Source organism: Amblyomma maculatum, chromosome 1 (genome assembly GCF_055883805.1).
Source record: "Amblyomma maculatum isolate TAMU_Amacu chromosome 1, ASM5588380v1, whole genome shotgun sequence".
NCBI classification, from domain to species: Eukaryota; Metazoa; Arthropoda; class Arachnida; order Ixodida; family Ixodidae; genus Amblyomma; species Amblyomma maculatum.
In genome coordinates this window covers 214,933,880-214,948,649 of record NC_139344.1, presented here as the reverse complement: position 1 = coordinate 214,948,649, position 14,770 = coordinate 214,933,880, and the positions used below count along the sequence as shown (strand labels likewise).

Genomic DNA, 14,770 nt, shown 5'->3' with positions numbered 1-14,770 from the left:
CTGTAGAAAGGGACATGCCCGCAGGTTGCCTACGCGGGTCCTTTATGGGTACTGGATGGAAGGTTTGACGGAACTGTGGCTGAGCTTTACTCATAAAAATACTGGGCTACCCCAAATGCGGCTGCCCCTTGGTCTGTGGCGGAGCTAGAAAGCGGTCATACTCACTTCCTTCCCACATCGATCTCTTGCGGGGAAGGGGCATTAAGAAGATAGGAGATGGGCTAGCCCAATGGAGCTGCCCACTAACAAACTGAATAGGTCCCGCATGGGCCGCGGCGGGGCTGAAACGCGGGCATACCTGGACGTTGTCCATATGGGCCTTTATTTTTGAGGTATAGTCTTTGTCAAAAGTTTAGAGCCAATGGGGTTTGCTTCTGAGCTACACCGCGTGGTTCGTAATGCCTTCTCTGAGTTCCAACTTTATGAAAGGTAAGAAGAATTTTTTGTTCTATTCTCTCCAACGTGAACGACTTCCACGAATGCTAGAGGCGCCACTAGACAGATTAGAAACAGACCCCTTGGGCTCCAATCTTTTTACAAAAGGTGTATTTGCGTGCAAGTGCAACATATATTAAGGTTTTATATGGTAAAAATAACATAAGCCCAATTGGGGCGGCACATGGAAGGCCACAATGAGCCCCAAATTGACCGTAGACGGGCTTAACCCTCCGAAACACCTCCATCCTATATTGAAGGGTAAACTTTTATGCAACATATGCGCCGGTAACTGCCTCTTCTGGGGGTGTCCCATAAGAGTTCTAAGCATACTTATGTCATTGCTAAATACTACATCTTTAATTCACTCTTGCACCTGTCAATTACGCATTGCCAGACATTATGCGGCAGTGACTGTTCCGCTTTATAAGTATGTATTGGACTACCTCCGAATCTTCCCTGTAGCATTATTATTCGACACAGAGCGCAAAAATAAAATTTTCACGTCAACATTTAGGAGGCAAAGAGCGCCAGCCTACATTATTCTAGTTTAGGGAATAAACTTCTGCTATGTTGCTCAGTACAGAATACCAGTACAGAAATAGCACTTAATGTTTCACACTTGGTGGTTAGTGGGACCCGAAAATGTCAGCTTCTACCCATGAGGGCAACACGTGGGCCAGCCTAAATTGGGGTGACCTCTGTAGAGCCCACGCTGGTGCTATTGAGATATTGGAGGAGTTGACCAAAAGGAGCATTAAAACGTACGTTGATCAAGGATGGCACCGGCATGTACAGAGTAAGACCCATTAGTGATTTTGATATGCTGTCCACATTCGGATATATGGGCCGAATGTGGGCAGCCCTACTTAAGCTGCCTACGCGGGTACGAATTGAGACCGGTTAAGGCGCAAGTGGGAAGACCAGACGGGACCCTTCTGGGCTGCCTTCATTGGCCCAGCACGAGCCCCTACTTCATAGACAACTTTGTGCTACATAGGTTATGTAAACTGTTACACAACAAATTTATTGACATGCAACTTCAGGCTTGCCGACCTATTACTGCGAATGTAGATATGTAGCTTACTGAGAATTTGATAGTACCAATTTCACAAATGCGGGGCGCTCTTCCAACATACTTCCCTAGTCTTCCATCTTATCAGAGGCCACAGACACAACGTCGTAGTGTCAATACCCAGGACTCGTAGTGTCAATACCCAGGACATTTAGCGAACGTCAACCGATCAGTCTCCCACGCCAGAAGGTGCGTTGCAACCGAGCAGACTCCGCACATAGTTAAATGCACATGTTCTATTTTCGCAGTCGCAGTGCATAAATATTGGCTGCCATACTTAGCATAACTGGCATCAGCTGTCGCTAGACACTTCTCAGTTAGTGAAGAGGTGCTGAAATGTAAATTTAGCTGCTCAAGTGAATATGAAATGGAAGAGTACAGGTCGCATCAGCAAGACATGTCTGATCTGGTCGGCCTTCCAGGCCGTTTTATTGAATTTCTGGAACTTAAAAACAATTTGTGAAAGCTACTAAGCGCCGAATCATGAAGCAACTCCAGTGCTGAAATTAGAATTGCAATAGACCAAATGGGGACAATACCCTTTCATATCTCAAGTTATTGAAAGAGATGTATGTAATTAAGCTTCCGTAGAAATTCACTCATTTGATGGCAATTATCTTCAAAGAATTAGTTCGTCACAACAATTAATATAATGATGACACCACATAAATGATAAGCTACAGCAGTGCTATAAAAAGGACTTCGTCTCGACACACACTATTATACGTGCCATGAATAGGATATCGCGTTTTGGATGTCTACATTAGTTTTATGCTTTCTGAAAGCATATCTTTTCATGCAAGAATATGACGCTACAATGACATAACGCCGACACATTTATACTGGCCACACTTTCTCGCGACCCGCCACGGTGGCTCAGTTGGTTAGGGCGCTCGACTACTCAGCCAAGGAACCAGGGTTCTATCCTGGTCACGGGGGGCAGCGTTTCGGTAGAGGCGAACCGCAAGGCGCTCGTGTACTGTGTTATATCAGTGCGCATTAAAATACCCCAAGTCCCGAAGTCTGAGTTGCTATAGGACGTTAAAATCCATAAACCATAAACCAAGCAAACATTTTCTCGCATATTCTGTAATACCAGGAGGCCTTTACCGATCTTTCTGTCGGTATAGTTTCTAGCTTACGAAACGCACTCCTATGCCGCGCTTTTTAAGGCGAGAGCATTAGAGTTCTTCGCGCACCAAAACATCTCGCCCTAAAAGGAGACATTCCCTGATTGAGCTGAGATGATGGTGACGCCGTAGAGGTCACGCGACCACAAAGCACCCTTCACAGAGCATCATTGACCGGAGTGCGAAGCTAGGTATGGAAATACTTGTCGATTACACGAAAGCATTAGACACATGAGCCACTGAATTTCTGCAAATGAAAAATAAATTGAATATTAAGGTTATCGAGGGAAACCTGCTTGTCGCATTCAGTCCTATTAGCAGTACCGAATGCAAACAGGGAATACCGATGATTCAATTTCAGATCCATTGCATTTATATTGTAGCAAACCACAGGGAAGCTTTCTCGGGCCCGTGATTTTTAAGACTATACCTTTCGTACATGTAAAGCCGAGGGAGAAAGGGGGGGGGGGGTGTTCTAAATCATGTAATGCGGCGCCTCCAGCATTCGTGAAAGTGTTACACTCCTGAGGGGGGCAGTACCAAAAATAAGGGAGAAAAATAAGTTCCGCCTTCGGGGGATGATATCGATACTGGTCTGTGGTCCTCTCTAATTACGCCTATACTCATTAGCACATAGTCGTAACGCACTACTTTACATGAAAGACCGCACGGCATACATGTAAAAATCCCCGCTTGTTCAGAATCCGTTCAAGCGGGCCGTGCGTGGCCTAATCGGCAGCGTGCCTGGCACGGAAATATACTTCGTCTCACAAGATATCTGCAGCACTGCGAAAGGCAGAGGAGCCCCTGAAATTGTGCTCCTAAGTGCCTCTCGCCCCTGTGCACTATAATAACGAATTGTACTCCTACTGTCACCCCCCCCCCCCCAATTTGGGGGGCGAGAGGCGCGTAGGAGCACAATTGCCTATTGCAGTGCGCGTGATCTTGATTGGACCGAGGTGCCCCTGCCTCTCGCAGTGCTGCAAACATCTTGTGAGGCGAAGCATAGAGACGTGGATTCAGAGTTTGCGTGAAACGCAATGTACCTGCAATTTTTATTTAAGTGACATAATTGTATTTATCAAATTAAATCATTTGAGACATGCGGCGACTCTTAATTCGTTATACATGTCACGTTTTAACCACGTTCGTTCCGCATAAGACGCCACGTTTCGCGCGCGCGTGTGTGTGTGTGTGTGTGTGTGTGTGTCTGTGTGTGTGTGTGTGTGTGTGTGTGTGTGTGTGTGTGTGTGTGTGTGTGTGTGTGTGTGTGTGTGTGTGTGTGTGTGTGTGTGTGTGTGTGTGTGTGTGTGTGTGTGTGTGTGTGTGTGTGTGTGTGTGTGTGTGTGTGTGTGTGTGTGTGTGTGTGTGTGTGTGTGTGTGTGTGTGTGTGTGTGTGTGTGTGTGTGTGTGTGTGTGTGTGTGTGTGTGTGTGTGTGTGTGTGTGTGTGTGTGTGTGTGTGTGTGTGTGTGTGTGTGTGTGTGTGTGTGTGTGTGTGTGTGTGTGTGTGTGTGTGTGTGTGTGTGTGTGTGTGTGTGTGTGTGTGTGTGTGTGTGTGTGTGTGTGTGTGTGTGTGTGTGTGTGTGTGTGTGTGTGTGTGTGTGTGTGTGTGTGTGTGTGTGTGTGTGTGTGTGTGTGTGTGTGTGTGTGTGTGTGTGTGTGTGTGTGTGTGTGTGTGTGTGTGTGTGTGTGTGTGTGTGTGTGTGTGTGTGTGTGTGTGTGTGTGTGTGTGTGTGTGTGTGTGTGTGTGTGTGTGTGTGTGTGTGTGTGTGTGTGTGTGTGTGTGTGTGTGTGTGTGTGTGTGTGTGTGTGTGTGTGTGTGTGTGTGTGTGTGTGTGTGTGTGTGTGTGTGTGTGTGTGTGTGTGTGTGTGTGTGTGTGTGTGTGTGTGTGTGTGTGTGTGTGTGTGTGTGTGTGTGTGTGTGTGTGTGTGTGTGTGTGTGTGTGTGTGTGTGTGTGTGTGTGTGTGTGTGTGTGTGTGTGTGTGTGTGTGTGTGTGTGTGTGTGTGTGTGTGTGTGTGTGTGTGTGTGTGTGTGTGTGTGTGTGTGTGTGTGTGTGTGTGTGTGTGTGCGCGCGCGTGTGCGTGTGCGTGTGTGTGTGTGTGTGTGTGTGTGTGTGTGTTTGAAATTCCCCGCGCAAGGTTATGTGGCTGTGACGTCATGACCATGTAGATCAATCAAGATTTTCGCGACAGGAAGCCGGAAGCCGAGAGAAAACGGCGTTTTTTCTGAGTGGGAGCCATAAGTCTGTCGCTTTGGCAATCTTCTTACCTTCATTATATTTTCAATACTGGGAAGGCTCAGAAACAAACAATTCTTTTGACAAAGGGTATGCACTAATGATCTAGTACCTATCGTACTCGCCGACACATTTTTTTTATTTACGTTGATGGCCCCAGCATTCTTTCAAGTGGTGAAAAGGAGTAATAAATTTGGAAACGATAACAACATCTTGCAGTAAAGACTGAATCTTTGGGAGATATCTCCCAAAGATTCAGTCTTTACTGCATCTTTGGGAGAAATGAAATGGTCCAAAAATAAATCCATGTAAGACAGAAACCATGTTATTTCGTAGTAAACGTAAAAACGTTATTCTAGAACAGCTGATAGAGTTTATTTCCACTGCCGTGGATTTTGTACCAAATTTTATATTAAGTGTAGTCATCCAAGAAACTATGTCTTGGAATATACACATCGCTGCAGCAGCAGCCAAGCTTTTTAAAGTCGTCTATGTAGTTTACCAAAATCGCCAAATAACGCCACGAAGTATTATGGCGCCTATATATAACGCCCTGTTTTCTTCCATACTTAGCTATGGTCATATAGTCTGGGCATCAGCAACTCGGGAGAATCCAGAAGAAAATGCATGTGTTACAGAAAAGGTTCCTAAGAATTGTTGAACATGTTCTCAGCTATTTTCATACACATCACATGTTTCAGAACTATGATGTGTCCCCGATTAAACCATTATATCACTGCCGACTGTGGAAAGCCTTAAGGCAAAAAGTAAATAACGGTTCTACTTTTCCTAAGGAATTCGGAATGACAGAAAGGGCGATTCCAGCCTATTGAACATGCAATAAAGGTCTTGGAATGTCCCGTATAGGACGACATGGGGTCAACAAATGCCGAAAAACAGATTACCCAGAATGTCAAAGTGGTTCGATGGCCACGACATTGAAAACTAACATCACCTTCAAGGCTCATCTTTCACTCACCTTTGATAAAGGCTAAAATCAATGCTGAATGCAAATTATTTTGCCTGATGTGTCCAGGTATCCTTATGTACTCTTTCTCAATTTTACCAGTTATTTAATGCTTAAGAAAATGTCCTGTACGATCATGATTACACTATTTCATTTTGTGCAATTTTAAGTGAAATCTGGCTGTAATTTTCTTTTGCTGTGAGAATAAACTGCTAAATTTGTACCGACGAATTTGTTTTTCCTTTAAAAACATCACGCATACCAAGTCGGTGCTTCTGCTTCACGAATGCCGAGACGGTGGCGTAAGGCTCTGTCCAGCTGCCTTTTTCTGGCTGTTTTTTCCTCATGCCTCGGAATCATGTAGTCTGTATTTAATGAAAAAAAAAAAAAAAGAGAACTCAGGTCAAATTTAGAAGTGGTCTCTTGGCCCACCCAAATAGTTCGGCGACCTACCTCGGCCACCGATGAGTGTCAGGTGATGTGCTGACGAAAGCAGCAATAAAAATGACGCAAACATACAAAGGAAATTCAACGAAAGATTCGAACTCTATCGCATTTCAAGTGGCTTCAAGGGACTTTCTATTGCCCTTCATTTCTCAGGCACAGAAGGAGCGTCAATGCTTACATAACTTGGCCTGTTTCCAACATCGTGTCGTCTCCGTTAACGGCCATTAAATGAATATACAAAAAAGGCCGTCTTCACGCCTCTTTTTCGCCTATGCGATTCTGGGGTGTCGCAGCAAGCAAATAATTGGCAGAGGGACACACTCCTTTCAGTGTTTGCGTATAGAAGCATCAAAACAGCGGTCACCATCGACCAGCGCACATGCCATTTCGACCCAATCATCTTCGTGGTGAAAATGAGGCTTGATATGGTTCATACGCTAATGCGAAAGAAGAAGTAAGCTTCTTCGAGCGAACACAGCTGGATAAAGGAGCTCTCGCACTGAATATTCTTGTAGAGCTCGGCTAAGTTACGTGGTTATTCGTTAGCTACACTCGGCGTTGGAGAACTCGAAGCGCACGGTCGCCGACCGCGGTTCCATGGCACCGTCAAGGTAAACGCGTACAATTGAATGCGGAGAAGATCTCATTTCGAAATTCTTGCGCGGAAAAATATTTACCCGCATCTTTTTGCGTCCGCTACGATGCGCAAGATATCTTTTTTAAGAGAAATCAAAATGAAAAAGTAGAGTTTTTTTTTTTTTTTTTTTTTTGCATCATCATACGAGGGCTGCGCAGAGAAAAAGAACACGAAATAACTACAAAGCAAAGAAGGCAATAGCTGGTTGGTATTCCTCGATCTCTTTTCGACGTGTAAACGCAGTTTGGATAGATTGCTCAAGTGGAGACAGTATCGTAATATGTGGACTCATTTACACTCACAGCACTTTTGGAAGCGCCTCGCCTTTCATTCGCCGTGTAGGTCGTCAAAGGCAGTTCTTGATTGGAAATTTAACATGCTTGTTCGGACGACTGTATGCGCATAGATAATGACACTTATGCTGTCCTTTTTATCTTTAGTTACCCTTGCCTAATCCCCATATGTAAAGCATTAAATAGATGAACACCTGCTAAATCTCCTTGTTTCTCCTTTCTTCTCTCTATCTCGACAGAGAAGCAATTTAATAGAAGTTTGAAACCTTACTCTTTCTATCCAACCTTTGTAAAGCTAATGCATTGTCTTTCTCCTAATCGGTAGTCAACTTATTAAGGCACACCGCTGCGGACGAAAAACTGCCTTGTTCCCTTGCAAGGTTGCTGCCTCACTCCTAATCCAGGCCACCTCGGAACAGTATAGTACCACAGGAATGGCGCACTATATTCTATCCTTAATTGATAGCTTGAAAATTTAGCAAGTCAAAATCTGCCCCAAACCAAGGAGCCCCGCAGTAGAACTGCACTCGCAGGCACCATCCCTGTCTTTCGTACGCTGGAGAAGAACAGTAACATGCCGATGTAATGTAGAAAATAGACAGCATTCATCGCCACAGCTATTAAGGCGAAAGTCTTTAATGGCTCTTACTGTCGGTTTCGTTCGGTCATGTTGTCGGCCAAATGACGTCATCGCCCAAAAACTGAAACTAACGTCATCAGAAAAATTCAACACCAGGAATCGAACCTCCATTCCTCGGATCTCCAGAAGAGCGCTTTAACCAACTACGCAACGCCTGGGGTCGTGAAACGCACGTCATAATTCTCCTTGTCTACAGTGAGGATGATACTAGCGATGACAATGACGCACCAGTTAGTGAAAATGACAATGATGGCATTAGCAATTATAATGACGGTGCATTTTGTTAATAATAATAACGAGAGCAAACGTGATGCACCATGTGCACTAGCAACGCTCAGGATTTCGCATTTTTGCAGTGTATACATTCCACAGTGCTCTCGGAATTTTTTAGAATTGCATATCATAATTTTGACCACTAAGGCTCCTTGATGAAATCGTACGTACTAATGCCAGGCTCTATAGGGGAATAATGGCAGGCCAGCTGATGTTTTTAGCGCGCATCCATGCACTGCGTTACGTTGAGACATTGTTAGCCTGAAATAACTAACACGCGCGCCTTCTTCTGCCTTGGCGGGCATGTTCAACTTTACTTTCTTGCTGGAATCCTGCTTCATTCGTTCATTCATTCGTTTATTTATTTATTTATTTATTTATTTATTTATTTATTTATTTATTTATTTATTTATTTATTTATTTATTTATTTATTTATTTATTTATTTATTTATTTATTTATTTAAAAATCAATAATAAACAATGAAATAACACTGTTGAAACATGTATTCGACTTCCTCTTGCCCTTAATGTTCGAATAGTTGTGGGTTTTGTGTAGGATAGTAAATTCACTTACGCCGCAGGGGACACCTTCCGCTGCATTTTGTGAGCGCTAGCTACTACGCGATGACACTGGTCATACTTATCTATTTCGCACTATCTCCCACCCAACACAGTTAACATGATATAAAGTGCGAACTTCTTGAAGTCATTTTCTGCCCTTACTGATCCTTAAGCCCTAAACTTAGACTCTAGTGAAGTACTGGAGACTTGAACAGAGCAGGCAAAGAAAATAAGTTGGTTGCGTGCGAGCGGACCTATTTTTCAGCAAGTCATTTCATTAACTACTTCACCTCACAGCCACTTATGCATCAAAATGAGCACTACTTGCAAGTAACAGCAGAGCTAACTGGACGCATGCACGATACGATTTCGACAAATCTCTGAAGCGTTGGCTTCGTCCGAAGAAGCTGTACTAACATGGCCCAACACCGTGCGTTATGAGCGGCAGTCAACTTAAACATTCAAAATTTATGAGGTAACTATGAATACTTGAACCTTACCAACAAGTATTTAGTTGGGGAGAGAAGTGGGTGAAATTCTAGCAGTACGGTTTACGATGGTGAATACCTCAGTTTCACCTGCGGAGGTATAACTGGTGCTACTATTCAATCAGATAAAGATAAAAATTGGGAAAGACTTCGTGACCTCTCGGTGATAACCGCGCCTCCTAGCGGCAGGGAATGTAAGAAAAAAATTGATATATAGCAAAAAATAACGTATTGGTCGTATTCCTTTCGTAATGAAGTCTTGGAAATAACAGCTGGCAGAAAACTAGTGCGTTGATTACCGAACAGCGCTGATTCAGGCTTTCAGCGGTTCGGGTCAAAATCTCGCGGTCTAAACCTGAGCAGCCGGCAAACACCGCTGACGTTGCGCTCGCTCATTGGCTGTCGCACCGCTGCCGCCGCTATCAAGGCGCCCAACCTTGGCGCCCTGATCTGCCTCCGCGGGGTTTTTTGCACGAGCTGGTCATGCTCCAGATGGCGAAGGCCGCAGCTTCAGCACGCAGCGGCTCCCCCGCAAACACTTGGCCTGAACGGGCTATTACTGGGTCTTTCATATCGTGACACGCCTCGCATTCAGCCACGGGCCCGCCACTAGGCGCTGCCAAAAATACGGGTGCGCTCCAGATCTCTTTTTAACCCCGGAGAGTGTGCCGGTCCGTGTTGCTACGCCCGCGGCTGCAGCCTCGTTGACGCTTCACGCTACTTTTCTAGCGGGGTTAAAGAAAGCAGCCAGTGTTCGGTTTCGCTAACAGGAAACACAACTCGTAAACACGACGAAGAGGCAGAGCGAACAGAAATACCTGCCACACTTTGCTTGATAGCGAGAAGAAATGCCCGGCAAGCACAAGAGAAGGAAAAAAGAGCGCTTGTGTTTACCGTGCATGCTTACGTGCGCAACAAAAATGCATGTGAAACAAACACCCTTAAACAGTTCTTTTAGGCCCGCGAGCTTTGGCAGCCACTCGTCAGTGAAATGTTTATCGGAGCCGACGTGCGCACGTTTAGTCCACCCCGCCGCTGTGGCTCAGTGGTCGTGGTGCTCGACTACTGATTTCAAAGACGCGAAATTGAATTCAGGCCGCAGCGGTTGTTTTTCGATGCAGAAAATCGAGGCGCCCGTACTGTGCGATGTCTGCGCGCGTTAAACTGCAGGTTGTGAAATTTCCGAAGCCCACCACTAGCGTGTCCCTCATAGCCTGAGTCGCTTTGGAAAGTGAGGCCCTATAAACCAACGTCAAACATTTATTTACTATTTCTGAACATAACTTACAGCTTTCGTGAGGCGTAGAATATAAACGCAAAATCAACAAGAGGGTGTCTCGTTCTCTGTGAGGTCGACAGAGAAAGAGCCAAGTCACCTTGTGAGGAGTTGTACGTCGCAACACGAACTTACTGGACGCTTTTGTTGCAACAAAGTGACGTTACAGTAAATGAGGCGCCACCTCGGCGTCTAGCCTGGAGATTATCTTTGAAAACAAGGTCTAAATAAACTATTTTTAAAGCGCGTGGAATGTGCATATGATACAAATTTGGCTACTGTTGTACGCATTCGTTTGTTATGTTCTATCATTTCCGAGAACATATGAAAGCGAAAGGGAGGAGGAAATCGCTTAAGAAATTTCATTACGAAAAACAAGTCTCAAAACTCTTCTTCAAGGAACCATGCCTAGAATTTATGGACAAGCGCATTGTTTTTACATTGAAAGTTGGTTATGAACGCAGTTTTCTGCATATCGTAAGACTGCACCATAAATATCTGTATACTCGCAGAGCTTCATTCGGGACGCTTTAGTTTTCTGCTCTGTGTGATAAAAAATGCACCCATTTGGCTTTTTGTGGCAATCGTACTCGATGCGAGAGCAGGAGAAACATTAAAAGCAATTGATCCTGGTATGCATCTGAAGGTAACACCATTCCCATCAATGCCCTCATAATACTGTCTTACAATATTCCACAGTATCTTCATAAATACAAGTGATGTCCGAGAAATCTGCACATGACACTGAACTGACCACGGCGGCCGAAGTGAGCCGCCAGTTCTCGAGAGTAGGCTTAGTGCGTCCAGAAGACGGTAACTGCGGTTTTGCTCCAATAAATATTCTAGCGTGATATACTCTATGCGGTTAAAGTAACTCTCTTTGGTCAGAATTTTAACGTCATCTAACCACTTGGAGTAAAAAGAGTTAAACTTAGAAGCGCGAGAGGAAGGAGAAGATGAAGAGGAGGAAAGGCAGGGAGGTTAACCGGTAAAAGAAACCGGTTTGCTAGCCTGCACTGGTGGAAGGGGGAGTGTAAGCAAAGTCCTCGGGAATAAATGGAAACCGATTTTGCTACTTGTGTAGCGGCCTCATGTGAAAGTGGATGCTATGAATTCCCGTCGCTATCTTTAGGATGACAAATGAATAAATTCAAGGGCATATCTTTGCCCACAGTAAAGTATGACGTGTTAGTATTTCAGCTGGTACATTGCCAAGTGAACCTTCAGGCGCCCCTAAATCTGACTTGGTAGTTAGCCACGTCTACATGATAAAACAAACAAAATGAGTGAATGCGCTTGTTTCGAATCGTAAAATGGTACAATTAGTTTCGAAAACGGCACGCTAGTGTATCGACTCGAGAAATGTGCTCATTTTTGAGAACAGGGAACTAGGCGTGACGGTGGATGCCTCAAATTTATTTTCGGGCAGACTAGTAAATACTAGACGGTAAATGCAGATCATAAAAAAATTTTGCTTATTTTATCGTTGCAAATATACATGCGGTTTAGCTGACTGGTAAGCAGCAATATATTGACGACTATGTAAAGTAGTATAACGGCAGAGCTTTAATCATTTTGAATTTGGTCCTAACAACTCCCATCTCAGTGGGACACGAAGTGGAAAATATATATATTTAATTAGTTTTCAGGTGTTACAAGGAAGAACAGGACGCCTGGCCTTAGCACTAGCTCTGCACGATCAATTATTTTTCATGACATTTTGAGCAGTCTCTCGGCAATCCATAAAAGTCTTTTGTGTTTACAAGTATATAGGTATATTAGAAACAAACTACGCGTATAAGTGCATCTTTTTGATACGTACTCGAGAACGCCAGGGTAGCTATCTTTAAAGAAAACTAGGCTATTATGTATTGCGCACTTAAATAAAAAAATGGACAAGCAAAAAGAATGGCACGGGTGGGAAAATATCTTTAAGCTTACCAATAGAGGCAATGTTTCGTCTCGAACCGCAATGAAACGACGGTGAGGATGCTCGGAGATATATTTGAACCTAACGAGCAAAGCCATTAAAGGGACGCAATTATTTCTTGACAAACTAATGTTTTCACGTGATCCCTGCCAAGGTAAAAGTGAAGGGGTCCGCAAGAATGAAAGGGCGAACGATGACCGTTAGTGTAAATTCATTGCGACCGTCAATTTAACTAATTTCTGAGGCGATAGCATTGAAACAATAGCACTCATAATCTGCGCTGGAATTGACGCTGGTTTTAAAACGGCAGCTAACAACTGCACGCTTTCCACATATGCAGACTAACATTTATGAACAACAGATGATGGGCTTCGTAACAATTATATCGCGGACGACGATAACAGGATAGCAGGCGATAACCGCACTTCATTCCATATTAGTGCGTACAACTGCGAGCAAATAACCTCAGGCCTAGATATGGCTGTGGTAAAAGTGAGCCCCATTCGTCTTACATAATCCGCAAGAGTGCATCAACTTGCAGATCAATGAAAATAAGACGTCATCACCGTACTCAGACAACTTTGAAAATTCAGAAGCTAAATTCACCAAAATATCGCTTTCCTCGGCAGCGTCGCTAGCATTGAAAACGCGTGTCAATATATAAGGGCCCTTTGGTCGCACACTGGCTCCGAGAATACCACCTCATCCATAACAGTGTAAACACACGAAAGCTGCTCAGAGGAGAGGCCTGCTGAGCGAGCGCTGAAGGCAAGGCAAACATCTCAGCACCGTCCACGACGCCTGGGGGGCAGAGCACACAAAGGCTCGCAGCCCAAGACACTGCTGTCAGTGGCTGACAGCGTACCTCGGGTCAGCGGCAAGCAGCCCAGCAGCGGGCACCTGCGCGCGCGGAGAGCGTCCCTCACCTTGCGCTCCGTTGGGGCGACACGAGGAAATCCAGCACATTCGACAAGCCCACAGCACGCAGACCGAGTCGGCCGCAGTCGGCGCGCAGCAGCGCCGGTGTTGTCCTGAGCTTTGGCCGCGGGGACGGCCGCACGACTTAGGCTTAGCAGAGACGGGCACTGCGTCTGCGGCGGTGCCTGCTTCCTTGCCGCTTCGAGCCAGATTTGGAGCAGCCGGGGCGGTCCCTGGATCCTCGAGGAGGGTCAGAGCGGAGGAGGGCAAAACAGAGACGACCCTCGGCTCTGCCGACTAGCGGCTATTTTCCGACGGCCTGACATCAGCCTTACGTCTAGGCCTGGAGCGGTCTATTTTAGGTGGTGCCTCACAGGCCGGGTCTTGCGTTTCATTCTGCGCGTATTTTGGGAAGCCAACAGATTTCGGCTGGTTGGTCGGCAGCTCGCGCCGGCTCACGGCCGGCTGCTTTGGCGGGCCAGCCATTTGCCGCCACCGGCGAATGGTCAGGCACCCGGTGTAACAGCCCCCGCACTGTGTACGCGAAGCTGGCGAGAGGGTGGCTCCCCGCACCTGCCGCCGCTCCGCCGACGAAGGCACAGGTCTCCGTCGACGAGCTTCCGGGGCTTCCTCGATAGGCCCCGCTTTCTCAAAACGCCTCCCTTCCAGAGGATGCAGCCTCGCTGGGTTACGACAGTCACCTTGCCTGCGCACGAGATCGTGGCGTCGATGGCCGATGCGAATGAATGAATGCTTTCAGGCATGTTTGTTTTTGTGTGCATGTGCTGCGGTTGTACACTGTATGCGTGGGTGTATCCACTATAGTATGTTCAGACCAGGCATGTGTGTTCTTTGCATGTTTTCGTCTATGTATACTCGCGGTAACGCACGAGCCTTTGCCGAAACTATCAGGCCCGCAGGGTTCTTTAATGAGCCGTGTAGCGGTATATTTTAGGCATCTCTGTATTTGACGAGTCCCTCTGGGTTGAGGACGAGATGTCTTCGCTCCCTTGAATAATCCGAAGCAGTAAAAATTTCTTGCTACACGGCTCGTCACTGAACCTTGTGACTAGGCAGTTTTGGCAGTGGCTGCGCACTGGAAAAAAAAAAAAAAAAACAAATTTGTGTGTACACATGCTTCAATTTGTAATATCCAAAACTCTCACCTCTAATCGGATCTACGCTAACAACAAACCTTGCGGTGTCTTAAGGCTACAGTTCCCAGTTAGTTTCGGTACTTGACAGCTTCGCGTTAAAGAGAAATTATTATTGAAATTTGATGTTTTTACTGAGCCTGTTACGCGAGAAAAATGAATGAATGAATGAATAAAGTCTTTATTTGAACGAAGAGGATTGTTTTCGGCCGCTGTTGGGGAGTTAGGGGGATGGGCGTGTAGTTTCTCGCTTCATCTAGGTTGTACTCTCTTTTTCCTGTACTGCAGACCTGCGAGTTGCTGGTC

The 14,770-nt window shown here is 45.5% G+C and overlaps 1 protein-coding gene across 5 annotated transcripts in view; it reads right to left on the bottom strand.

The window, feature by feature from the left end:
* Positions 1-13,434, bottom strand: part of Obsc (Obscurin) — a 195,875-nt gene extending 182,441 nt beyond the window's left edge. For all 5 annotated transcript variants that reach the window (XM_084590270.1, XM_084590275.1, XM_084590271.1 and 2 more), the window contains exon 1: positions 13,319-13,434. The gene's annotated coding sequence lies outside the window, so the exon portion shown is untranslated. The remainder of the gene's footprint in view (positions 1-13,318) is intronic.
* Positions 13,435-14,770: the final 1,336 nt, after the last annotated feature.